The following is a 27,808-nucleotide window of genomic DNA, read 5'->3' on the forward strand; positions in this document are numbered from 1 at the left end:
AGATGCAATAGGACACACAAAAAATATTAGAGAGTAGGTGCAAAAGACTTTAGATGCATAGATGCAAGTATGACACAAAAAGGGCAGCCACATGCAGATTGAGGGTATTTAATGGGAGATCAAATAAAAATAATGATTGGCTTCATAATCCTTGTGGTATCCCAGCATATTTTGACACCATCTTCTGACACAGCACAAGGGCATATTTGTGAAAATCGGGTCCAGCGTTAACAAAAAATGGGCGACATACTAATAGGTGTGTTTGTGTGGGTTATCTCTGAGCACTTCAGTTCCCCCCACCCAACCAGATTTTAGGATTATTATTAGTTAAATTAAAAAGTGTTGCAATTCTTTACAATTCGGCCTCTTACTATTTTAAAATCTGATCACACAGAAAGAATTGCAACACACCAAATTTTTCCCCTCCGTGAACCGCCATCTTATCGTGGTGGAGGGGTTTGAGTGCTCGAGTGATCCTAGAAGCTCATCTGTCCAGGGCTAATACCCATGGTCTTGTGTCTTATGACAGATGGATTCTAGGTGACGAGTCAGACTAAGAGCGGTTCAGAATCTCCAAATGAGTCAGATATTATTTGACATAGATCAAACACCCAGATAGCAGTCAGAGCAGCTAGACAACTTGACAAAAATAATTTGATTACACCTCCCTTAGCCACCTCCTGACAAGAAGCTTATTCAGTGTGGCTTGGGCAGCAGTCCAGGGCAGATGCCTTCGGTAACTTTTCATGGAAATTGCTTTTTGGGAGATGAAACGTCCCTTTTCCTCTGTGAACTGACACCTTCGTGAAGCACGCTGTAAAACGCGCCTCTGCTCTTCCTTCAACTCCGGGGGTTTTCATTTTTTACCTACGAGGATGACGCACAACTCGTCTTCTTAAACTTCAAACCTGCCACAAACAGTGCACCAGGTTTTATTGGCATAAACAGAACAGGAGTGAAGCACAGCTAAAAGTCCACAACAGAACAGCTGTTGAGCTTCTGGGAGTGACAGTAGGAGCTGATGGGAAGTGTAGTGTGGAGACCCAAGAAGTGGTGATGGATCCTGTTGATGACCAGAGACCACAGTGCTGGTGGAAGTCAGGGTAGGATTGAGGATGTTGTCCTGGTCCACCCAAGACCGCTCCTATGGACCATACCCCTCCCAGTCCAGGATGTACTGCAAGTGCCCATCCTGGTGTCAGGAATCCAGGACCTCTCTAACCTGGTAGGCTTCCTCGCCGTCCACAATCAAGCGGGAAACAGAACCATCCAAACAATGCGCCAAGGTCTCCTCAACGTTTTTACCCCAGCAGGAAACAGAAGCGTGGCTGTCGGGGAGGAGTCCTGGCGAGGCTACGTAAAGACCCAAACAAGCCACCGCTCCCTAGCATCTTCCTTGCCAACGTACGATCCATTGCCAACAAAATGGATGAACTGAGGCTTCAGATGGCTACAAACAGGCTCGTCAAGGACTGTTGCGCTTTGTTTTTCACGGAAACTTGGCTTCACTCATCCATTCCGGACGCAGCCATCGAGCTAGCAGGCCGCACTGTACACCGCCACGACAGGAACAGGGACTCCGGTAAGACCAGAGGAGGGGGGTTGAGCATATATGTAAGCAACAGCGGGTGCACCAACTCTAGGACTGTTGACAGTCAGTGCTCCTCGGACTTGGAGTTCAGGACTGACAGCAGAAGACCATTCTCCCTGCTCCAGGAAGTAAATCTGGTGATGAGCTCCCTGTACTCACCCTTGTCCCTTTCCTTTACACATGCCACAATAGCGGCATAGTACAAAAGGTGATAGTACAGTTACCTGTGGTGCACCAGTGTTGCTCATCAATACTCCAGATAGACAGTCACCCAGTTGGACATACTTTGACCTTGAAGTCAGACAGTTGTAGATCCAGCGAACAAAAACAGGATCCACTCCCATCCTCTTGAGCTTCTCCTTCAGCAACTGAGGCTGGACTGTATCGAAAGCACTTGTGAAGTCAAAAAACATCACCCTCACATAGCCGCCCGGCCCATCCAGAAAGGAGAGCGCCCTATGGACCATATACAGGACTGCATCCTCCACTCCCATACTGTCCTGATAGACAAACTGAAGGGGATCCAGCGCCCCCTCCACCTGAGGTTTGAGCCGCCGGAGTAGCAGCCTCTCAAAAGTCTTCATTATCACAGATGTCAGGGAACTGGTCTGTAGTCCTTCATCCCTGCAGGCTTTGTCATCTTAGGCACTGGGACAAGGCATGAGGTCTTCCACAGGCCAGGGACACATCCGGTTTGAAGACTCTTGCTAAAGATGGTCTGAAGAGGCACAGCCAGCTCCGACGCACATTCCTTCAGCAGCCGAGGTGATATTCCGTCAGGACCAGCAGATTTCTGACTGTGGAACCTCCTGAGCTCTATGCACACCTCTTCTGATGTTATCAGTGGCACAGCATCAGGGCTGGAGCAGGTGACACTACCAGGTGGAGAAGAGGAGCCAGTCCCAGCGTCATAAGTGGAAGAGATGATGCTAGATGGTAATGAGGAGCAGGTCACAGCAGCAGAGGTGGAGAAGCCGCCGTAGGGTGGAGTAGGGGAGCAGGTCGCAGCAGCCGAGGTGGAGAAGCCGCCGCAGGGTAGAGTAGGGGAGCAGGTCACAATAGCTGATGTAGAGAATCTGCAGCTGGGTGGAGTAGAGGAACTGGTCACACCCGCAGAGGTGGATGAGCCACTGATGGATGGACATGGGTTAGTGTGTGCTGAGTCAAACCTATTATAGAAATGGTTGAACATATCCGCCATGGCCACCTCTCGAAGCACAGTACATCCCTTCTCCTTAAAGCCAGTAATGGCTCTCATGCCGCTCCACACCTCCCGGGTGTTCCTGTTCTGCAGCTTCCTCTCAAGCCCAGATTTATACTCTCTCCTGGCTCTTTCATTAATATTTTTTTAACTTTTATTTTACTTTGGCAGTTGATCTTTTATTTGTCCCTCCAATTAGTCAGGTAGAACCTCCTCTTGTCTTTCCAATCAATGTTGAGGTAGAACGGCGTAAACAGAAGAGCTTTCTTCTTCTCTGATGTCTGCAGACCGTCACTCAGAGAGTCGTAGATTTTCTTCCAGGAATCCATCTCTGAGCTCCACAGAGAAGCTCTAGCTCGGATGAATTGTGACTTCTCCGTCTCGCTGCCTTTGGCTAGACTGGTGATCTCTTTGCAGGTAAAGAAGATCTCTATGTCGAGCAGAAGGGGGTTGGTCGGGTTTGAGATGGCTTTGGTCAAATTGGACATTGAACAAGAATTTTTTTTAGCTCAGTGACCGATGTTTGGGACGACTTTAGCTACTTTTGAAATCTTTCGGAGAGCTGCCTCTTCCAGAGCAACCCCTTTACCTCCACTTGAAAAAAGACCAACATCTTTTAACAGCTTAGAAAGATAAGCTGTAATCTTTCCACCAACAGGCCCAGCTTTGTGGAGCACTCCTACGTCACCAGTTGCTTGGATCCCTAGACACTCCTGTAGTTTGGTCACATTCTCTATGAAACTTTCAGAGACTTTACTGGCTTTATTCTGATGCTTCTGGGTGACCACTACATCAGTGGCCATGGTGACGTGACCGTTGACTCTGCCGGTAATGCACATTACTATCCCTGTCACAGTGGCAACTAAGGATGCTCCAGCTGTCACAGGTACCGACGTCAAACCAATGATGGAAAGCACACCTCCTACCGCCCCCACCGAGCTGCCAGCAACACTGGAGATCTTTGCACCTTTGAACAGCTGAACAGCATTTTCCTCCAACTTGTTTAGAAACTCCAGCATCCTGGGCTGACGCTCACTACGTAATATTTTAGCTGGCTATCAGCTTCAGCATTTTTAGCTATCAGCACTAGCATCTTCAGCAGCTAAATTCAGCTTACAGCATTCACACTAGCATTCTCACAGGTAATACTATCAAGTTCATATTTATGTTAAGAAGTTATAGTTATAAAGTTTTAAAAATGTGGTTTTAAAGTGTTCAATAAATGTTTATCCTGTTCGGCCTGCGACTTAAAGAGTTTGGGATTTTGGCCCCCTGTGTGATTGAGTTTGACCCCTGGGCTAAGAGGACATCGGGTCTCCGGGCCTGCAGGTTCTTATTATTGGGGATTCACCTTCATCATCATGCAGTAACCAAACATAAACGCCAGAGGGAGCCTCTCCACAGTTTATCCAGGCGTGGCAGGTGAGTGGAGGAGGAAATCATGGAGGAGATGCTCCTCAGCAGCAGGGTCTTCTATAGCAGCTTTCTTCAACCTGTGATTTATGCAAATGAATCAATACAAACCAAATTAAGTTATTTTGTTTAGTGACAAAAAAATTTGATTTCTGAAGACGCTTTAATACAACTTTATTTGGATAGTAAAAAGTATTTTCCTGAAAAAAAAAAACAACTCAGAAATATATTTTCTTTCACTGAGCTGCAGCCCTGCATGCAAACAGGCGCGAGTTTGGGCGTAACCTCGCGATACTCCCATCCCTTACTCTCTCCGGTATGGGCAAGCAAGCGGCGGGGGTGATGGGAGTCCGGTCAGTCAGACCCCAAACAGCCTCCCGACGCACAGACACGCTCTGCGCGCTGACGCGCAACTTTCTCAACAACCTGCCTGAAAAATAACGAGAAGAGAGGGCAGAAGCGCGCGCGGCACTTTGTTTGAAGTGAGCACGCGGGTTATTGAGCGCGCGCACCTGAGGAGGACGAGAAACAATTAAAAAGCTTTCGTGGTGTGGAAGAGCTCGTTTTGGGGATTATTACTGCCCAAGTGGAGGATTAAAGAGCGGAAGATGCGGGAGGAGTGAGGCAGCCGGGCGCGCGCGCTCCACCGCCTGACGCGCCACAGTCCCGCAGCTGGAGGGGCTCCCCGTCTTCTCAGTGACCCCGATGTGTTCCGTTGGATTTTAACAAACAGAAGATTTCTTCTCAAACTTCAGTGTCCCCCGTGCGCCGCGCGGAGTTTCCTCCTCATGGATCTGTGGCTCTGCGCCCCCGTCGCGGCGGGGTCTGGCTGCGGTGCGCGCGGCGCTGAGCGCCTGGTGTGACGGACAGATCAGCTCGCAGCTTTAAACGCAGGAGTTTCACACGTGAGTACTTCTCTGTTTGTGGCTGCAGGTAAACTCTGACCTTTAGGGGTTCGTGAAACTGAGAAAACTCGCGCGTAAAAAAGAGAGAAGCGCACACGGAGATGCGCCAGCGAGCCTGGAAACATCCAGAATAATTAGTTTGGTGCTCTTTTCACGTTTGATGAGTCAAACTAAAAGAGCGTCAACGCTGATTGACGCTTTCCAGCTGAAATGTGAGTTTTCTAACCTTTAGATTTGGCTTTTTTGTTGTGACGCAGGTAAAACTCTTCAGAGAAGATCTCTGCCCTTCTCTTCGTTCCCTCTTTGAGCCACCCCGGCCCTCCTGAGACGCGCTTTTCTCTGTTCCTATGCAACCCCGCTCCGCGCGCAGAGCCGGGCCGGGCTGTGCCGCTGCACTTTCCGTTAATTAGCCGCTTTTGTTTATGTAAGACAAAGTTCATTTGGGGCCATGGAGACAGTGGTCGTCACCTTCTGGCCTGTTTACGACAGTTTCTTTTGTTGCTGATGTAATCCGGAGCATCCGTCTCGATGACATCCATGCCATGTTTGCGTCAAATTCACATTTCTGTTAACATTTCCAGTCTTGTGTTAAGCCGCCACCACCAAATATTTCCATGTGCGCAAAGTCTAAAGAACTCAATACTTTACAAGTTTATACTAAAAACCTGAGAAGAAACGTACTTCTCTGTTCATTATGGAGCTGACTTCTGTGACTGCAGCTCAAAGAGCATCTTTGTCACAACATAACTCTATAAAACACTTTAAAAAGTATGAAAAGATTTTTATAGACTCAAATTGAGCCGTTTTGTTGCAGCAGTCTGCCACTAATCCGGTTTGCTCTGGTTCTTCCTCTTAACAAATAGAAAAACATCTGTGTATAAAGGAGGGACATTAGTTTAGCTTCTACCTGCATCTCCGTGTCCGCCGGGTTTTCAGTCAAGTGTTGTTTGTGTTTTATGCTCTGAAGATGAGCCGTTTTGTTTGAACTGAATCTCACATTCAGACATGGAAGAAAAAACACTTTATTCTTCTTGATGAGCAAAAAGTCTCGACAGGAAACTAAGAGCTTTTAAGCTTGGAAAGTATGTTGATCTCCAGCAGTCATGTAAGATAAATGTAAGATTTTCATGCTTTTTTGCTATTTTTGTTCTTAAATGTTTTTCAGAGTTCATTTTTATGTAAAAAAAAAAGAGATCAAATTAGTTAATAAAAACTAAAATTCATCCTCAGTGTTTGAAATTAATAAAACAGAGTGAAATAAAATATGAGATAGAATAAAATAAATACGTTTGGACATACATTTATTTTCATTTTTATTTTATAAAAATAAAATAAATACAAATAAAAAAGTCAGTGATTGATCATTGGCTGAAAGAGATGCAGAAGTTGATGAAACATCATTGAAAAGTGTTCAACCATCAAAATGCTCACAGCTGTGTGTTTATGTACCAGACGGCGCTGGACGTGCACGCCAAGACAGCCATGAAGCTTCTAAAAATGTCCATGTTTTTCTCATGCATGAACACCTGATTCTGTTTACGGTTGAAGATTCATGTGTGAACGCTGACGCCGTCGGCGAGGAGGCAGAACACGAACAAAAGGACATTTCCCAAATAAATCTTCAGCAAGAGATGTATTTCAAACATCATAAGGCTGAGCTGTCGCAGGAATCTCTCTAAAACAGATTCTAACGTACCTAAAAACATGAAGACGTGTCGTGATTGATTTATAAGTAAAATAAGTGCAGAAGCGATGTGCATGCTGGGTAAAAATGATGCTCATTTTCATGTTTTAATGTGGAACCTGCAGGAGTAGATAAAACATTTGATGTTATTATATAGTTCAAATATTTCTGAAGTTAAAATACTTCACATTCCCTGATGAGCTGCACGTTTTAGCTTTAAACTGCATTTAAAATACGATCATCGCTTTGACAGGAATATCAAGTTTTAATGTCTGTTTATAGCATTGTTCTTTAAGACTTGAAAATGCTAAAAAAATCATTACTCCTCAATCACAAAAAGCAAATAAATGTTCCTGAATGTCAGCGCAGCGTGAGGAGTGACAGATGGCGGCTGACAGCTCCTCTGAGAGGATTCTAAGGCAGATTTCATCACTTAAAATGTTCTCAAATTTTGGTAAAGGTTCAGAAAATATTGTTATTTTAACCCTTTAACTTCCTGTTCAACTAATCAGAGGGAAAAATTTAGAAAACATGTTTTAAAAAATATTGACTTTGTGTATTATTCCCCAAGGTACGGAGCTCAGAATGGGACATAGGAGAAAAAAAATAGTACCAAAAAAAACGTTTAAATAAAAACTGAAATAATAATAATAAAAAAATAATTCTAGTTACTTAACAGATATTAACTGGTGCAAATCAATTAATAACCAGAACATTTTTTTCAATTAATTTTTTTGTGGAAAAAACAGTTATTATCTGGTGTTCACAAATTACTAACCAGATTTTTTTTAACTACTTGAATTTTTTGAAAACCAAGTTTTCATTAGTAACCAGAAATTGTTTTTATTACTTCAATGTTTTAGTATTTATAAAGAAAAAAAAAATTACTTTAATTTTTTTATGTCACTTTAGGGGTTCCGTACCAAGGCAATAAGCAGCAACAAATATATATATTTTTTGTTTTTCTTTTTTTTTTTGGTAGATAAAGCGTTAAATTTGGAATCAATGTTGTACATAAGAAATTAGAAAATGTATTCAGTTTGCTCTTTTGAACACAAAGTGTCCATGCGACGGACTGAAATACATCCGAATGTCAGGAGATAAACTCAGATAAAGGAGGAATCTTTCATCTTTTAGAAGTTATAGCACGACGCCAAAACATAAAAAAATTGTAAACTTGAAATCCACAAATATTTAATCCTAATAAACAAGAATACACAAAAATAGTTGATATAGAATAATTAACCGTTCTCTACTTTTGAAATCGCAGCTTTAGCTCGCGCTGATTTAGGTTTTTAAGAAGTGTTTATGTAAGAAAACGCTCCAGTGTGAGTCTGGGACTCTCCTTCAGGTCCTCTGCAGGAGGAGACAAGTGCTGATGAATGCTCCGCTGCAGGGCGACTGTGTCAGGATGTCACTGCATGAACTGTGGGCTCCATTCTAAAACAGTAAATTCGATGTTTGTCTCCAGAAGAATCAACCTGATCTGTCCTAATTATTGATATAAAAAGGTAAAGTTTTGATGTGGAAATTGAAAATGTTTTGGTTTTTCTGATCTTAAACGACTGGATGATCAGAGCAGAAAACATTCTGCTAACCCTTTAAACACCGGCGGCGTCGTCTGTTAAAGACAAAATCTTTAACGTACTGTAACTTTTCAGCTGTTAGCATGATAAATCCAGTATCAATCCAAAACACACCTTAGACCAAACAAGGTAAAGAGTTATTGAACAATCTAAAACTACATTTTTAAAACTTTAAAGACATACATTTTTAACATAATTCTGAATAATAAAATGCAGGAATATTATTCCAGAATAAATTAACTTAAACCTTAAATAACTTTCAATATTTTACTCTCCATAAAAATATATTTCGTCAAAATTATACAAGTTAGAAATAAGTACAAGATAACGTCGGGTCATTAATAACGATAAAATAGAATTACCTGGAGGGCCGGAGAGGGCCTTGACTGTGTGGCGTAAAGTCTCTTTGTTTGATTGCTCACACTTTGAAATAGTTCAGGATCTGATTTTGTCAACATCCTGTTCTCTTGAATGGCTGACATCCCGAGTTTTCTCGTTGTTGTTGTCTGTTTTTTCCATCAGCTTCTTTTGTTTCCTGTTTTAATGGAACTTTGTGAAGACTGAAGGATTTCCATGAAATGAGAGAAGAGGTTTGGTTGTTTATTTTCCATGTGAAGCACATTGACTGAATTAAAACGGCTCTGTAAATGAAGGGTTGGTCTGGAGCAGAACAAACAAGGTTATTGTCTTTTTAATCAAATGTTTCAGTTAGGTCGGAGTTTGAACTTTTGCTGTGAGGTGGTGATCCTTCTTCTTGCGTCTCCAGCTCACCTGTTGTGGTTTGGCGGCTCTCCCCTCTCTGTGCCGCTCAGGTGAGCTGGGGCGGGGCCTGTGTGCTCAGACGTCAGCTGCAGGTGCGCTCACGGGTGCAGCAGACTTTAAGCAAACTTTGTGAAAGAAGAGATGTGGTGTTCTGGCGTGCACGTGGCCTCAGCACCTGACGTCTGTGTTGCAGGTCTGAGCTTCAGCTGGTTGTCAGAACAAGACTGAAACCCGAGCAGCTCTCCTCGCTCCGTTCAGCCCGAGCTTTGCTTTTCATGGGATGACCGGCCACAGAACCTCCTGGTGGTTCCTCTCTGCGGTTATGATCCACAGAGAAAACTTTTCCAAGAAGTTTTGCTAGCGGAACACAATATTTTCATGGGAGAACCAAAGCAGCGTCTGCGGCTCAATAACAAGCCGAGTGGATCGTGACTTTCTCTGTCCATCTGTCGCAGTTCTCAGAAACATCTCAGAGCTTCCAGTTCTCTCTGAGGGCGCAGCGGCTCTCTGTGTGGCAACTCTTTGTGTATTTTCAATGAGGGGAAACACAAAGCTTTGTTCTCTACAACACAAATTTGCACGGCAGACTCTGATTTCTGAAGCAAGGGTCACGGCATGGTGAGGCTGAATGAGGCGGTCCGGCGCTCTTTGTGGAGGGTGAATGGAATAACCCCACTGTTTGCAGAAGATTCAACACTTTATGTAAAGCCTTAAGGATCCAGCTGTAAACCATCCGTCCGTCCTTCCACTAGTGCTGTTCACAAACGATTAATTTAACAGTTGATTAGTCACCGATTATTTTATTCAACTCATCGGGTCAAGTGGATGTAAAACACACATCTTAACCATCATTAGCTTTAAACTAACTAAAATAAAGGCAATTAATATGATAGTTTATCTAACGTTTAATGAAACATTAATCATTAGTTTCTGGCATTAAAACAAGATTAAATCAAATAAGGTCAGCATCTGAAACAAAGGAACTGTTTTTCACTTAAGATAAAGTTTTGGTCTCACTGACTCAAATATGAAAAAAGTAAATTTTTTGATTCTGAACAACTCTGTTCAACTTTACTACACTCTGAGGATATCTCACTTAGAATGTATGAAGATACAGATGACATTAAGGAATAAATCCGGTGTGAAGAGTTCTACAAAAACATCAGTAATCATGCCTCCATGTTTGGGTTTATATAATTATTATTTAAAAGTTTTCCCGGTACAGGGCCTGTATCTGTATGACAGCCGATTCCACGGTGTTTCTGTGTTTCTGTGGCTGAGCTTGAAGGCTGACTGTCTAGTATTAACCTGAGGGGGAAAAATTAAATAAGGAAACCTTTATTTTAATTTTTTTTTTCATGCTTCGATGAGGACAGAGCCGGCAGCCTCCGCACCACGCAGAGGTTCTCTCCAAAATAGCCTGAAAAACTGAGAAAAATCCTAAATTAGCCAAAACAGTTAGCATGAGGCTGGAAAATTAGCTTAACTCCAAAATAGCCTAAAAAACCTTAATAAATGTTAAAATACTCCAAAATGCTAGCAGAACGCCATTATAACTTTCAACTTTACAACATTCGGACTCCATATAATATAAAGTAACGACTAATCGGCAATTAAATTAGTCATCGACTATTTTAATTGTCGATTAGTTGACTAATTGTGGCAGCCCTAATGTCGAGTACTTTAGTTTTGCAGGAATTACATTTTCTCTAAGGTTGGAAACATTTTATTTTTATAAAAAAACAAACAACTTTTGGTAAAGCTGGTCAAACCGAACGCGTTCACTTCCTCCACCAGAGAGCAAAAAAGAACTCTGGCGTCGTAGCGATGGAAGTTTTGGATCATTTTCTTCTGCTGCGGCGTGTCTCCGTGCTGCGTCTCCCCGCGCCCACAGGGTCACAGAAGACTGCCGACGGACGCGCTGAATGAAATGAAAAGGTGGTGTTAGGTGTCATCAGTGTTCGGTTTATTTATAGGCAGCAGCAACCTGTTGTTGTTTTTGTTGACAGATTTCCGAGCTCGCCAGGCTTTTGACAAAAATAAAGATGGACCTAAAGTTCAAGTACTCGCGCTGGTCTGATCCTCTGCAGAGAGTTAAGCTACTCGGAGATAAATGAGGATCAAAGCTGTTATTTGATCATCAGTGATGGGATTCTTTTATCTTCAGTTATCAGTAACTTACAGTGTTGTCTTTTAGGTTGTGCATCAAAGATGGCATATTTTGCTCAGTATTTCAAAAACTATAAAGTTTATAAATGGAAGCCATTTAAAAATGTAAACAGCTACGTGACATTTTTATTATTTAGAGCTTAAAAGTGATGTTATTTAAGCTCTCTAAAAGCTGTTAGTTCTAATATTGAAACTGTGTTGAAACTTTGTTAAGGAGGCAGCAATGAAAACATAGTGTTTGAGAGCAGAATTTAATTCTTGTTTCTCCATAAATTATATTTCACAGTAAAACTGACAAATATTTTCCATGCGTTCTGTCTTTAATAAAATGTGTTCAGTCCGTTTAAGGTGCAAACCTTAAAGAAACAACATTAATTTAAAGACACAAAACATTTATTCTTCTTTAATTTTGATTATACTCTCAAAATCTGGATTTAGGAAACAGACAATTCTGAATTTCTCCGTGAGGAACCCGTCCAGGATTTGCAGTTTGGCTGTTTAGACTCTGGAGCTGCACAGTGTGACTGTGAAGAATGAAATGAAGAAGATTGTTCTCTATTAATCTGCTTTCAAACCTCTGAGGGAAAAAAGCAGCTTTTCTCCTTCACAATCTGCTGGATTATCATGTTTACAATTAAAAATGTTACAATAAATCACAAACACTGGAGCTCTGGTGTTAGAAACACACTTATGAACACCTGCTGAACATTTTTCTATTGTCGTTTTCATGCAGGAATCTCTTCATCAGTCCTATCTAGTTTCATCTCTCATATATACTTTAAAGCAGTATTTTACTTCTTGCAGCATTCTTACCTTTGACTTCTATAAAATAATAAAGTGTAATACTGACAGGCTGAGCTGCAGTGAGAAGGAGGTTTTTCGGCCCATGCTTCACTAAATACTGTCATGAAGGCAGAGATATTCTCTAATCGCGGGTCCAGAGGCCTCTGCTCCGATGACTCATGTAAAGTGAAATACCAAAGAGCAGCATGTGTCAGCTTTAATCGAGCTCCGACTGTCAACATTTTCCTTAAGTGACTGTTAGAGGCAGCAGAAGGCGGCTTACGGAGAACAAAAAGGCCGGAGCACCGAAATCCCACACGACCGGACAGAACCAGCGGGAGTCAGGGCTTTATTTCTACGGAGGTTTTGGGATCTTTTCCTGGTAATTTCACGGAAAACTTGCAAAAATGTGTCAGATAAATACATGTACGTAAAAAGCAGCTTACCCCTCAACATTTCTAACTCCTCTCCATGGCTGAACCATTGAAGTTCTGCCAGTGCAGAACTTTATGTCCCCCTCATTACCTTTAATATATTTATCTGCTGTGCATCCTTAAATGACCGGATAAATCAGACTCGCCAGGATTTCACGGCAGATATTTGTGAATGTTGAGGCCTAAAACGCTGGATGTTGCTGCAGCTTTTGTGAAAAGTTACGACAAAAGTTGCAATGTTTTTCAATACATATGTCATGAAAAGCGCCTAAAAAATGTTAATTGTGGGAAAAAAAATCACATTTGTATATTCCATCTCTGTTTATTGTGACACATGGGCTAGGAAATATGGAGGACTAAATGATATATAAAATATATAAATATATAAACAATAAATTATTAAATAAATGTGTCATTAATCATTGGCATTAAATAAATAAAAGTAGAAAATCAATAAATACATGTTTAAATGTTCGTGGCATTAAAATAGCCATTAAAAAGCATATTTAAATATTTCATGGCTAGTGTGGGCCAAAAGAGACAAATTGAAATAAATATATAAACCATTAAATTATGAAACAAATGTGCCATTAATCATTTAAAGTTCTCAATAAATACATAAAAGTGGAAATCAATACATACATGTTTAAATGTTTGTGTCATAAAAATATTAAAATAACCAGATATCAATTAAAATAAATATGTAAACCATCAAATTATTAAATAAATACAAGTTTAAATTAATACATGCATTTTTAAATATATGTGGCATTAAAATACTAGAATTGCATTTTAAAAAGATATTTCATTATTTCAAAGCCCAGTTTGGGCTAAAAGAGAAAAAAATTGAAATAAATATATTTTATGGGAAATAATGATACAAATATGTCAATAATTATTTAAAACAGGCCTCAAATAACTAAAACTGGAAATCAATAAATAAATGTTAAAATATATGTGGCATTAAAATATTCAAATTGCATTTTAAAAGAATGTTTAAATATTTTTATGACATATTTAATTATTTCATGGTCCAGTATGGGAAAAGAGACTATTTGAAATAAATATATTTAATGTGATATTGTGAAATAAATGTGTCATTAATTAAATAGAGGGGCTGCACGGTGGAGCAGTGGTTAGCGCTCTCGCCTCACAGCGAGAAGGCCCCGGTTCGACTCCCGGCTGGGACCTTTCTGTGTGGAGTTTGCATGTTCTCCCCGTGCATGCGTGGGTTTTCACCGGGGACTCCGGCTTCCTCCCACCGTCCAAAAACATGCTTCATAGGTTAATTGGTGACTCTAAATTGTCCCTAGGTGTGAATGGGAGAGTGGATGGGTGTGTGATTGAGGCCCTGCGACAGACTGGAGACCTGTCCAGGTAAACCCCGCCTTCGCCCATCAGTAGCCGGGATAGGCTCCGGCACCCCCGCGACCCCGGACGGGAGGAAGCGGTCAGGAAAATGGATGGATGGATGGATTAATTACATAGAATTGGCATTAAATAAATAAAGGTGTCATTACATGTGTCAATATTTAATTTAAATTAAATTTTAAATTATTTAAAAAAAACGTTTTTTTTATTTCATGATTTAAAGAATGATGTCATGATTTTAATGAAAAATTTCATGAAAGATTTCTATCTCTATATACTATCAATGGGTATAACACTTTTTAATGGGCACCCTGCAGCCAATCAGAATTGAGTATTCACTCAGACCACTGCAAATAATCCACACCTAAGAACCTGGACAGACTTGAACTAATGCTTATTGTAATGTTCAGCGTATCTCTTTCCTTCCTTGCTGCATTGCAAATTCGGTACAAGCTCTGTAGTTGTTACCATGAGATCGAATCAGCAATTTAAAGCGTTTTTAGGAAACTAATTGTGAACTTAGTTCTCTTCATCTTCTGGACAAAAGCAACCACTAAGAGGGGAACGTTCCTTCATAAATTATGTCTTGGATCACTTATCATGACGTTTAGCTTCAATACCACCGTCGTCTGCTGCTGCTGAGTCAGGTCGGTTACCATGACGATAAGGGCTACCACAAAACATTATCTTAATAGTCGACTAATCACCGATTATTTTTATCTGATTAGTCGACTAATCGGGTCATGCACAAACATCTTAACTATCATCAGCTAAAACTAACTAAAAACTAGATACAGCATTACCTGCAATAATGCTAGTGTGGATGTGTTAAGCTGAATTTGTCCGCTGAAGATGCTGAAACTGATAGATACAAAGCTGAAGTTGACAGCCTGCTAAAATATTAGTTAAATGTCAAATTAGCCCCAAAAACTTAAGAAAAGCTAGCCAAAAGTTCACTAGCATGCAGCTGCAATATTAGCTAAACTCCAAAATGGCCTAAAAAAACAAACAAAAAAATCCTAAATTAGCCATAACAGCTAGCATGTAGCTGAAATATTAGCTAAACTCCAAAATAGCCTAAAAAACCTTAATAAATGTCAAAATAGTCCAAAAAGCTAACAGAATGCTATCATAACTTTCAACTTTATTTACACTCTGACTCCATATAATATAAAGTAACGACTAATAGACTATTAAATTAGTTGTCGACTATTTTAATAGTCGATTAGTGGTTGACTTTTTTAGTAGTCGATTTGTTGTCGAGTAATGAACTAATCATGGGAGCTCTACTGACGAGTCGCACCACTTATCAAGGAATGCGCTTCATGTGAAAAACTGTTTAAACAAAAAAAGAAAACCAATATTAAAGCCCTATTATTGGATTGAAATACTTGTTTCTTCTGAAGTGTCTAATACAAAGCCCTCTGAGGGAGGAGAGTATTATCAGAAATGAATGGTCGACTAGTTTCTCTGGTAATAGACCCCTCCCTTCCTTAACCTGCTGCCTCTGAGCGCGGGTCTCTGTCGAACCGGGCCTTGAGTTTGGGATGGGTTCAGGTCAGCTGGCAGCGTCAGAGTCTGTGTCGGAGCTGCTGACCCGCTGGCTGTGGTGTCCGCAGTCTTCAGATGCTTCAGGTTAACTGCTGCCGGGCTTTTATGACCACAAACATACAGATTTTAAAGGAGCCAGGCCCCCTCCCCGTTTAAAGGCAGTTAAAGCCCCGTGGATGTTTACAGCTCGTTCAGACGACTCTTTATAGATGTGCCTCGGCCCACGTTGACCCCGCACCTCCACTGCGCACACGTGCGCTGCTGTTTGACACCGGCTCGGCCCCCGGCTGCGCTCGGCTGACCTTGAAGACACTCCGGCTGTTTTGAGTGCTCGTGATTTATCAGTGACACATGGAGTCACTCGACCTCCTGTTAACACGAGTGGCGCTCCTGCTCCTCCACCTGTTCCACACGCAGCACCTGCTCCCCCCTCCACCCCCGTCAGGAGTTAGAACCTCCCGTGTGTCATCCTCCACTGTGATGTAAACAGGAAGTGGAAACCAGCAGGTTCCACTGGTGCTCATTTGAAAGCTCTATAGTTTTAGCTCGTTGATAGGAAGAGTCTTCAGCTCCGCCCTCATCACCTCTTTGTTTTCAATCCTCATTTTATCTGATGTGAATTCCAGCATGGACACATTTATTACAGTTTTTCTTTAATGTTTCACTTATTACGTTTCACAATTTGTTTTCTTGCAAAATTCTGCAGATGAAGTTCAGCATTTCCTGTAATCGAAGCGGAACCCATAATAATGAAAGAAGTATCATTAGTGATGTAAAACTGTTTTACATTGTTAAAATATTTTCAATAATCCACACCTTTGTTTAAAACACTTTTTAATAAAGGTTTATCAGGCCCACCTTACTAGTACCGGGTCGGATTTCTTTACTTGGACTTCCTTTTGCTTCAGAACTGCCTTAATTCTTGGTGGCATCGAATCAACAAGGAAACATTCCTCAGAGAGTCTGGTCCGTATTAACATGACAGCATCACACAGTTGCTGCAGATTCTTTGGCTGAACATCCATGATTGTAATCTCCTGTTCCACCACATCTCTAAGGTTCAATGTTCTGGTGACTGTGGAGGTCAGTGAACTCATCGATCTAGAAAGAGGATTCCAGCTTTATGACATGCTGGAAGTAGCATCAGAAGATGGTACTCTGTGGTCATGAAGGGATGGACATGGTCAGAACAATACTCAGGTAGACTGTGGTGTTGGGACCATGATCAGTTGGTACTGAGGGGTCCAAAGAAAATATCTCCACACCATGACACCACCACCACCACCAACCTGAACTGTTGATACAAGGCAGGATGGATGTTTTCATGATGTCAAATTCTGACCATCTGAATGTAGCAGAAATGGAGACTCATCAGACCAGACAATGTTTTTCCATCTTCTATTGTACAGTTTTGGTGATTCTGTGTCAATTGGAGCCTCAGTTTCCTGTTGTTAGCTGAAAGGAGTGATACCTGGTGTGTTCTTCTGCTTCTGTCGTCCATCAGAGATGATCTTCTGCTGCCCTCGGTTGTAACCAGTGAGATGCTGTTGTCTTTCTACCCACTGGAACCAGTCTGGTCATTCTCCTCTGACGTCAGAACTGCGACTCTCTGGATATTTTCTCTTTTTTTGACCATTCTCTGTAAACCTTTGAGATGGTTGTGGGTGAAAAACCCAGCAGTTTCTGAAACACCAGCCCGTCTGACCAACAATCCTGCCATGTTCAAAGCCACTTCAATCACCTCCTCATTCTGATCGGTTTGAACTGCAGCAGATCGTCTCGATCATGTTAACTACCGGTAAATGCATTGAGTTGCTGTCATATGATTGGCTAATCAGAAATTTAATGAGCAGTTTCACAGGTGTGTGAATAAAGTGGTGTGTATATCCTAACCTGCCTTGCGACGTTGGAATAAGGAACTCCACACTCTGCTGACGCATAAATGAACTGTGGTTCAGCACACAGAGTTTAGGATGCTGATGAAATCACTTCCCTGTTCTCTTGTCTCCTTATAAACAGTCCCAGTGATTGTAAAAATAATGTACTTGTGAAAGAGTCTTGTCAAAAGTTGTCTTGTTCTGTTCTCCATCTTTATCTTTTGCTTGACGGTACATAAACAAATCAGTGAGATGTAAGAAGAGTGGATAATAAAAACGATTAGATGACTTAACCTCCACTGCCTGTCCATCGCTCTGTTAATATGCGCTAATAACATCCAGGAAGCAGCAATAAAAGCCTCTGATGGCAGCAGCAGTCAGGTAAACAGCAGCCATAAATTCAGGAGAGTGATCCTCAGACAGGACCAGCCTGAGTCATTTGGCATTCTGAGCCTCCCAGTCCCACGGTGAGGCCCGGCGTCTCTGCTGGCTCCGGTTCAGTCCGGGACACGGGCAGCAGGCGCCGGCCCAGTTTTGGCTGCGATCAGTTTTCTCTTTTCAGCCGGAGTCCTGAAGCTGCGATGGAGCTTCCTGCTTCTGCTTCGAATTATTGATCCTTCAGCCAGAAAAACCGATTCAACTTATGAAAGCAGGGGAGTCAGACTGGAACCTGCAACCCACTTCCATCAATATGTGGTTAGAAACTGCAGACAATGACCACACGGAAAACTTCTCTCAGCTCTGTATGGTTTGCTTTCAGGGGGATGAAGTGTCAGGATGAGCAGCTTCTGGAAGAAAGGATTCATGGAATCTAAGGAAGTGTTTTTTTGTTTTTTTTGTTAGTTTTCTAAAATGTCACTAAGGTGCCCCCTGAACTCCAAAGCAAATGAGACATTTTCAGTCATTCAGTGACTTTTAGAAAAGATTCTGGGGTTTCCAGACTTCCATGAGCTGCTGATGTGATTTTGTGTTTCTGATGTTCTTGATGCTTCATGAAAGAAAGAAAGAACGAAAGAAAGAAAGAAAGAAAGAACTAAAGAAAGAAAGAAAGAAAGAAAGAGCAGAAAAGGCTTAAATGTTTTTCTCATTTTTCTCTTCATGCAGTGTTTCTATGTGACTACCAAAATGATCAACTGGTGGTATATTTGCCTCTTTTTCGGCTTTTAGCACTTGAGTATGGAGTGATGTTTGTGCCACTATATTCCAAGCAAAAGTCAGTTTTGAGATCCAAATTTTCTAAGTTGCAAACAAAAAAGTGTTACTACAAAAAAATTAGAATTTGCAAATAAAAATATGTAATATTTGCTTTCAAAGGCTGCACGGTGGCGCAGTGGTTAGCGCTCTTGCCTCACAGCGAGAAGGCCCCGGTTCGACTCCCAGCTGGGACCAGTGTTAATTTTGACAGAGAATTTTAATTTAGTTTTAGTCATAGTCTTTTGACTAAAATAGGGTTTAGTTTTAGTCGCAATTTAGTCATGTTGATTCTATTAATTTTAGTCAAATTTTAGTCGACGAAATTACAGTAGATATTTAGTCGAAAAAAATATAGAATAAAGGTAAAGTATTTTAATCACATTTACACCGTATGATCAGATGAATAACACGCAAAGATTTGAGTAATTTGTAAAAAAAACAAAACATTTTACTTCACTTTGCTTTCCAAACTTGTCATTTCTGCGAATTCAGCTTCAACAACTTGAAACACAATAAAAGAAAAAATAAATATAATTATATCATTATAATTCCATCCCATTTCCAATCAGAAAGTGTCTATTCACACGTAATTTTCAAAAAACCTGCAGCCAGTGCTAAACTTTTTCTTAGTCGCACTGACCCAGAGTAAAGGGTTAAGGTTAGGATTATGGTTATGGTTAAGGTTAAACAAGCAAATGTTTCCTGAGTGCTGCTGTCTCTGCAGCTCACGGCTCCACCAGGGGATGGGTCAAATGTGGAGAACACATTTCACACATTTAGGAGCGTGGCAGTTAATGGGACTTTAACTTAAAAGTTTAATTTTAAATATGTGCGCCCAACAAAAGAAACCCAGCCTTGCACAAACTTAAAATGCGTGCCGGTAATGCAGCAACGGGATCCTGGCTGCACGTATTACATGTGGACAAAACATGAATTTCCATCACATTCTGTGCTGGTCACATGTAAATATGTGTAAATAACTTGTCTTATTATAAATGTCCGAACACAAAAAAATATATATGTTGAAGAGGTAGTCAAGTGTAAAAATGCATAAAAAACATTCATTGGGGAGTAAGCTGTCCAGGACACCTGTGAGGATGTTATATGTGCTTGACCAGCATGTCTGTGGTGAACTGTAATACCACCGCCGGCCAATAGAGGGCGCTGTTGTCACGTAAGACGTGATGGCGTTGGAGATTAAACCGGTGACTGCTTGTGGATCTGAAGAAGCAGCGGGGCTGCTAGCGCTCGGAAATACACAACAACATCGATTTATAACTTTACAAACGTCATGCTAAAACAATAAAGCCAGACTTACATTTAAATGTAAACCTCTGAGCTTCAGAGCTTCACCCGCGTGAAGAAAAGCGCTTCTCCACCGCGCAGTACCGGTGCTAATTAGCTTGGCGAGAGCAACCCCTTAAAACAACTATGTCAGATAATCCAACTCTTTAAAATGGAACAACTGTTGGAAGGGTCGGGGAGGAATTCGGATTCAGCCCAGAACGCTGGAAATAATCGAGTTTGTCTGTATGTTTACCTTTCCGTGGATTTCAGGCTGGCTTGTCTGCAAACGTCGTATCAGGTTTTCTGGTGTTTTTGCCTGTGATGTCGCTCCACACAACGTCTTGTTGAGGGTCGTCTTTAATATAACATTTGTCCATATATGTACTTTTCTGTTTCTACCTGGAGTAGACATTTTTCACCTCTATCACAGACACAATTCATTGAATTAGCATCTTCCCAGGCGGGCTGCAGGGCTCTGTGTTCTGATTGGATCGCTCTGCATTGGCTCCCGCCCTCCTCCACCAGCAGTCATTATGATTGGATGTCGTCTTCGAAGAGCATTTTCGTGTCGTTTTTATTCGTTGACGAAAAAAGTCTGTCAATTTAGTTAAAGTTTTCGTGTCTGGGCGGGAGTTTTCGTTTCGTTTTCGTTGGGTAAATAGTGTCGTTGACGAAGACGATGACGAAGATTTTTCGTCAACGAAATTAACACTGGCTGGGACCTTTCTGTGTGGAGTTTGCATGTTCTCCCCGTGCATGCGTGGGTTTTCACCGGGGACTCCGGCTTCCTCCCACCATCCAAAAACATGCTTCATAGGTTCATTGGTGACTCTAAATTGCCCCTAGGTGTGAATGTGAGAGTGAATGGGTGTGTGATTGAGGCCCTGAGACAGACTGGAGACCTGTCCAGGTGAACCCCGCCTTCGCCCATCAGTAGCCGGGATAGGCTCCGGCACCCCCGCGACCCCGAAAGGGAAGAAGCGGTCTGGAAGATGGATGGATGGATTTGCTTTCAAAAACATTTTTGTGCATTTGCATTTTTTTTGCAAACTTTTTTTTAAGAAAGTCAAAGTCCGCCTCAGTCCTCAAGCACAGCAATGTGAGGCAGAGACTCCTGATTGGATAGAATCTAGACCAATCAGCATGAGAGAAAAATTTTGAACACAAAATGAACATTTGTGCTGCAATCGCAAAAATATTTTTTTTTAAAAAAAAAGGTTGCAAATGAAAAAAAAACATTTTTGAAAGCCAATATTGAATATTTTATTTTCAAATTATGATTTTTTTTTTCTTTGAAACTTAGAAAATTTTGATTTCAAACTTGTGACTTTTGTTTGCAAAATGGTGGCACAAAAATCCCTCCATACTTGATGTTAGAATCAGTTACCATTTGCAGTATTTCATTTTTACAACATTAAAAATAAAAAAGTCAAACGAGATTTTATAAAAGTGAACATTTTAAATCAGCATCAATGAAATGGAAAAATGTAAAATTGGATCTTTTTTTGGTGAGAATTACATCAATTTAGAAAATGTTTCAAACTTTCTTTTATTTATTTTCTCAAACACAGTAATTTTATCAACATAATAAAAGCAACAAGAAAAATCTTATTTTTTGCTCACTTCAAAAAAGCAACAGGCTGGATTTGTTTGCTTGTAATGAGGAGTTTTGTTAAACACTTTCACGAGATGATCAGCATTTTTGTGATTTAAAAATGGACCAAATTGTCTTGATGCGAGTTTGATCTAACGTGGAAGTTCTCTTCAAAATAAGAGAATGGTGGTTTGTTCGGTTTAGAGACAAGTTTTACAAAACCTTTTTCTCCTTTGTGAGTTCTCTGATATAAATTACCAAACCTTCCTGAGAGATTGAAATGAATTAAAATCATTTTGGAAGGTTTAATGCTTTCATGTTTTGTTCAAAAATGGTCAGTTTACACATTGTCTTACAAACTCACATGATCAGTTGAATTTAAAATGATATATTTGTCTTGACTTTAGATTGATACAGAAATGAAAGGAAACATATTTTGATCTAAATCCTTTTTCCAGTTTGTTATGTTGTTTCTCGTTGCTTTAAAGGCTGGCGTAAATCAAATAGTAATTTATTTTTTTCATCATTGGAAGACAAACTTCTTTCTTTAAACAGAAACATCTCTTATTCTGCATAACACACGTGGATCTTTGGAGACAGAAACAGACCAAGAGGGATAGAGCTTCTCTCTCTGAGTGTTTGTTGACATTTCATCCCTCAAATTTACGGGTTTGTGATTTCCCTCATGTGACAGGGTCATTAAACCAACCCTCGGCTTTACAGGTGTTTTACTCTGTGATTTACAGGATTTAATTTCGTTTTTTTGCTCATTCAGCTTCTTCATAAACCCTGTGGGTCTCTTAGATTGACTGAAAGATGGGGCCGTTTTCTTCTGACAGGGGCATTCTGCTGGTCTGACAGCGCGGCGGCAGAGCCGGCTTTTAATCTGACTTCGGGTAAAACAGAGACTTTGTCGTCTTTGTGGGAAACAGGGAAGAAGCTCGGAGGTGCAGATCAATGATCGGGCCAGGCCCCTCTGAACCCCCCACGTATAGTCTGTGTTATGTGTGTGTGCTGGGTTGGTAAGTGTCCTTGGTTCCTGCAGCTTCATCTGTTTACTGGTTCACCAGCATCCTGAGCAGACAGGAAACAGTCGTCCATCAGGCTGTTTACAGACTGATGACATGGCCTTGTGTGTGTATGTGTGTGTATGTGTGTTTCTGTGGGCTCAGTTTAGTCTAATTTTAGCTCTGAATCCAAACTATAGCTGGAACAATTTCACAAGTTTGAAAAACTTTAATAAGAAAACTTGTTAAGATTTTTGTTAAGTAACGTTTTTGAAGTTTTAGAAATGTAGTTTTATAGTGTTCAATAAATGTTTATCCTGTTCAGCCCGCGACCTCAGGTGTGTTTTGGATTTTAGCCTCTTGTGGGATTGAGTTTGACACCCCTAATTGACTGGTCTATTGCAGAGGTCTGCAACCTGCGACTCCAGAGCCACATCTGGCTCTTCTACCCCTCCATTGTGGCTCTCTGGTTAAAGAAAAATACAAAGCGTCTATCTTAAAAAATAACTGTAAAGTCTAGTTAAAAAATAAAATAAAATAGCTTATCCCTCTGCGAGCCTCGAACGCACAGCAGCCATGGTGGTTCGATTATTAAGACACATTTTGACAAATTAAAAGTTTTAAGTGTCCCTCATGGTTCAACAAAATACCACCACTTAGCTCTGTTTTAATTTTAAAAAAGCTAGATTTGTGAATTTTTGGCTAAGAAACACCACAAACACCACTAGATTTGCTCCATTGAGATGATCCTATGTGACACAGGAAGTCTTATTTTGAAAAGAAGTCTTGTGAACCTCTGTTTAAAGTTATAAACTATTTCATATTTGGAAAAAAATCTATTTTCTCTTAAAGTTTGCTTTTATTTATGCCAAAAAATAAGTTATTTATAGTTTTCATATAAATAACAATAAGGTAAATACAAAGTCTCATTTTTAAAGGACGTGTGGCTCCTACTGGGTTGTGGTCAGTGAGAAATCTTTAAGTTTTATAGGTTGCAGATCCTGCTGGTCTATTGTCTTGTTAGGGAGTTGGACATTTTAATAAAATACCCAGCATGCTTTGTACCAGTCTGGGTTCTGTCTCAGTTTAAAAATCAGGAGTCACTGAGATGTAGTTCTGTCGACCTCAAAACCTGTGCAGGTGTTCCGCTCCACCCCTCAGTCTGCTGAACGACGCAGATGCTCCGCTGTCTGCATTGTTCTGTTTCAGATGTTTCTGAATGAACTCTGATAACGCTGGTTCTGGCCGTCGGGAAGCGCGGGTTTGGGTTCTGCTGATGCTCCCTTCAGTTTCAGAGCTTCACGCTCAGATGAGGAGCAGCACAAGTGGACAGCAGGAACCTGTCAGGTCTCAAACATGACTCAGCACTTTCAAAGCAGAGTGTTTAAAAAGTCGCCTCAAAGAGGAATTAGACAGAAAAGTGTGGCAGCTGACACGTGTTGACACAAGCACAGAGAGACAGAGCGTGGTCCTAATAGGAAGTGATTTAATCAGCCACGAGGGACAACAGAAGAACAAGAGAACAGCCTCACATGCACACTCAGACTCACACATGTGCACAGACACACGCGTGTGCAAACACACATAAGGAATAACAGAACTAAAGAGACCAGGTGGGGGGACGCAGAAATAGGATAAATCTAACTGGGTCACCGTGTGAGTGTGAGTGTATGTGTTAAATGGGCAGAATCAATCAATAGATACTTCCTCCTCTCCACACAACTGGTGAAACTCATATTAATTATTGTTATCTGATTTAAAATGAGTATTTTTTTAATATCTGCAGTAAAGTTGAATCCAGATCTCAGATTTAAAGATAAATAAATAGTTTGACAGCTTCTTCCATCTTCACCACAATGAGCCACAAAAATGTGCAGAACTCTTTTTATTACTTCAAATATTGACAGCAGTTTTGCTCTTCAAAATGTAATTATTAGTGGTGATGAAACTTAAAAGTTTTCTTTTTTTTGTAAATTGAGTCTATTAATAGAAACATTAGTTTACAACCAAATTTGTGCCAAAGTGCTGCACAAAAAGCAAGAAATATCAAACCAAGTTTTATTAATGATGGTTTATGACCCAGATATTCATGATCAATATTGCACCCTTCAGTTATATCTCAGTAGAAAGGCCGGGATTGTCTTAAGGTTATTTTCGTGGTAGTCTATAGAAATCTTGGAAGTGTTTCCGGGGTGAATCTTAACACTTTAACATCCTGACCAATCAAAACGAGACAGTGGAGACAGAAGATTAGGAAGAAACCATTGACTGTATACGAGTACAGGACTGGATAACCCCCCCTCCCTCATGGTGTTCTAAACGGGAAGTACCTGCTGGTCCTTAGAAGCCAGAACCATATAGACTTCTCTATAGAAATAAACAGCTGTTACTCAGTCATTCTACTGGTCATGTTGAACGTTCCAAGTGTTTGATTGACAGATTCTCCAGAGCCTTTTAAATGGTGGCTGTCTAGACTTCCAATAAGCTCACTCCTGATTGATGAGAGTGGTTGCTATGGAAATATTGATTGTTTGCTTGATCGCTACTTACTGATGTCGTCTGGTTCCAACATGGCGGTGTCCATGTTGCAAAAAATGGTGAAGGAAGAAAACAATTTTTTTTTTTTAAGTCCAAAATCTTTTTATTATGATTTTCTTGTGTACAAAACAGAGACACAATACACAATGCACAATAACAACAACAGTAGTAGCCCCACCCCTTCCTCCCTTCCCTCTGTCACTGCCAGTCAACTATAGCACCACATACACAGATGTAACATGGTGAGGCATTTTGTTTGTCCCGTTCCCAAATCTGCTTGTATGATTCCAGAAAAGGGCCCCACATCGCCTGAAAACTCTTGCTTTTGTGGTTAAGGGAGAATCTGATTTTCTCAAGTTGTAGACATGACATAATATCTGTCAACCATTGTTTATGGGTTGGGGGAACAGCACCCTTCCATCTAGAGAGAATGGCCCGTCTGGCCATGAGGGAGGCAAAGGACAAAGTCTGACGTTTTTCTTGAGTTTAAAACACCTTCTCCCCCACAATCCCAAACAGAGCGGTTATAAGGGTTCGGCTGAAGCGTAACTTTGAGTGTCCAAGAAAGGGTTTGAAACACCTGTCTCCAGAACCTGCTGAGGAGTGGGCAAGACCAGTACATGTGGATGAGAGTGGCCTCACCGGTTTTACACTTGTCACAATAAGGACTGATGTTAGGGTAGATACGTGATAGTTTAGACTTAGAAATATGTGACCTGTGTACCACTTTAAATTGAACTAAACAGTGGCGAGCACAGAGGGATGCTGAGTTCACCTGTTTAAACACCAGATTCCAGGTTTCTGGAGATAGGGACATACCTAATTCCTCCTCCCATGCCGTCTTGAGCTTAGTTCCCGGGGGGGGGGGGTCCAGGTCTGACAGTAGACTGTGGATGACTGAGGTAAGTCTCTTCTGGGACGGGTTTAGGGATAGGACAGTTTCCACAGTTGTTGAGTCTGGGAGAGTGACGAGACCAGGATTTAAGGAGTGGAGATGTTGTCTGACTTGTAGGTATCTGAAAAAATCAGATTTTGTGAGGCCAAATGATTTTCTTAACTGTTCAAATGAGGCCATGGTGTTATCCAAGAATAAATCTTTAAAGTTTTTAATGCCCTTCCTGCCCCACTCAAGTAAACCAACGTCATAAAGGGAGGGTGTGAGGAGCTGATTTGAGTCAATGGGGCTCAAGAGGGAAAAGTCACACAGACCATAATACCTCCTACATTGAGCCCATATCCTTAGAGAGTGTTTGACCACAGGGTTGCAAATGTTTGACATAGACGGGAGAGGGATAGGAGATCCCAGTAGGGCAGGAAGAGAGACTTGCCTGTCCATTTGTAACTCCATCTCCACCCAATCGGGGGGGTCAGCTCGTTCGGCGTAGAATGACCAAAAGGTCAAGCAGCGCAGGTTCGCAGCCCAATAGTAGAGTCGGAAATTTGGAAGGGCAAGCCCGGAAAACCATTTTTTTTTTAATGACATCACGTTCTCTCACTCCAGTTCTTTTATACCAGGAGTGTCAAACTCAATCACACAAGGAGCTAAAATCCAAAACGCACCTGAGGTCACGGGCTAAACATTTATAGGGATAAACATTTATTGAACACTCTAAAACAACATTTTTAAAACTTTAAAACCATAACTTTTTAACATAATTATGAGCTATATATATAACATTACCTGTGATAATGCTAGTGTGAATACTATAAACTGAATATGGCTGCTGAAGATGATGAAGATGATAGTGATGATAGCTGAAAAAGCAAAAGCTGAAGCTGATCACCAGCTAAAATATTAGCTAAATGCCAAATTAGCCTAAAAAATAAAAAAATTTGGTTATCCAAAACAGCTAACATGCAGCTGAAAAAATAGGTAAACTTAAAAATGGCACAACAATGAAAAAAGCTTAATTTAGCTAAAACAGCCTAAAAAACTTTAAATAAAAGCCTAAATTAGCTAAAACAGCTAGCATGTAGCTGAAATATTAGCAAAACTCCAAAATGGACTAAAAAATCTAGGTAAATGCCAAAATAGTCCAAAAAGCTAGCAGAATGCCAATTTTTAAAACTTTAAAAACTGTAACTTTTTAACATAAATATGAATAATAAAAAGCAGGAATATTATTCCAGAATAAATCAACTTAAACCTTAAATAACTTTCAATATTTTACTCTCTACAAAAATATATTTTGTCAAAATTATACAAGCAAGAAATGTCCGCAAGATTACATCAGCCCATTAATAACAATGAAATAAAATGATCTGGAGGGCCGGATCCGGCCCCCGGGCCTTGACTTTGACACATTTGTTTTATATAGTCAATGGAACAAACCACAAGCAAAGAAAGCAACCGTCTGCAGTGACCTGTAGGGGTCAGAGAGTACAGCAAAGAGACATAACCCCCCAATGCCCCTAATCAAAACCACTAGAACATTTGTAATAAAACTAATAAAATCGGTCCCTAGTTAGAGCCTTCAGAGACCAATAGACTGAAGTATGAAGACTGAACCGCTGGAACATCAGTTATAGGACTAAACACCTACATGAGTGAAATGGAAGACACACGAGACCAAAGAACAACAGTTATTTCAACCACTGGGTCTTCCTTGCAGAGAACAAATGAAAAACATGTATTTATTTTGCAGATATAGCTGGTAACGGTACACCTTTCTGCTACAGTCAGGTGGGGATGGGAAGCTTGAAAGTGACATCTACGTACACATGTTGTTCTCCAAATCAGATCAGATAGTTAACTAACTTCCACGCTGATCAGGATGTTTTGATCAGTTCTTTTCACTCCCAGTTTTCCTGTTTTTATGAGGAAATGTAACAGACTCAGTGAGACAACAGGAAGGAGATAA

At 40.8% G+C, this 27,808-nt stretch overlaps 1 protein-coding gene across 3 annotated transcripts in view; it reads left to right on the forward strand.

The window, feature by feature from the left end:
* The first annotated feature begins 4,198 nt into the window (after positions 1-4,198).
* LOC112141573 (sodium channel protein type 4 subunit alpha) overlaps positions 4,199-27,808 on the forward strand; it is a 261,117-nt gene continuing 237,507 nt past the window's right edge. Inside the window, exon 1 of one of the 3 annotated variants that reach the window (XM_036217311.1) lies at positions 4,199-5,110. The gene's annotated coding sequence lies outside the window, so the exon portion shown is untranslated. The remainder of the gene's footprint in view (positions 5,111-27,808) is intronic. The other 2 variants (XM_036217310.1, XM_024264726.2) reach the window with 2 other exon arrangements.

This window comes from Oryzias melastigma, linkage group LG20 (genome assembly GCF_002922805.2).
Source record: "Oryzias melastigma strain HK-1 linkage group LG20, ASM292280v2, whole genome shotgun sequence".
Lineage (NCBI taxonomy): Eukaryota > Metazoa > Chordata > Actinopteri > Beloniformes > Adrianichthyidae > Oryzias > Oryzias melastigma.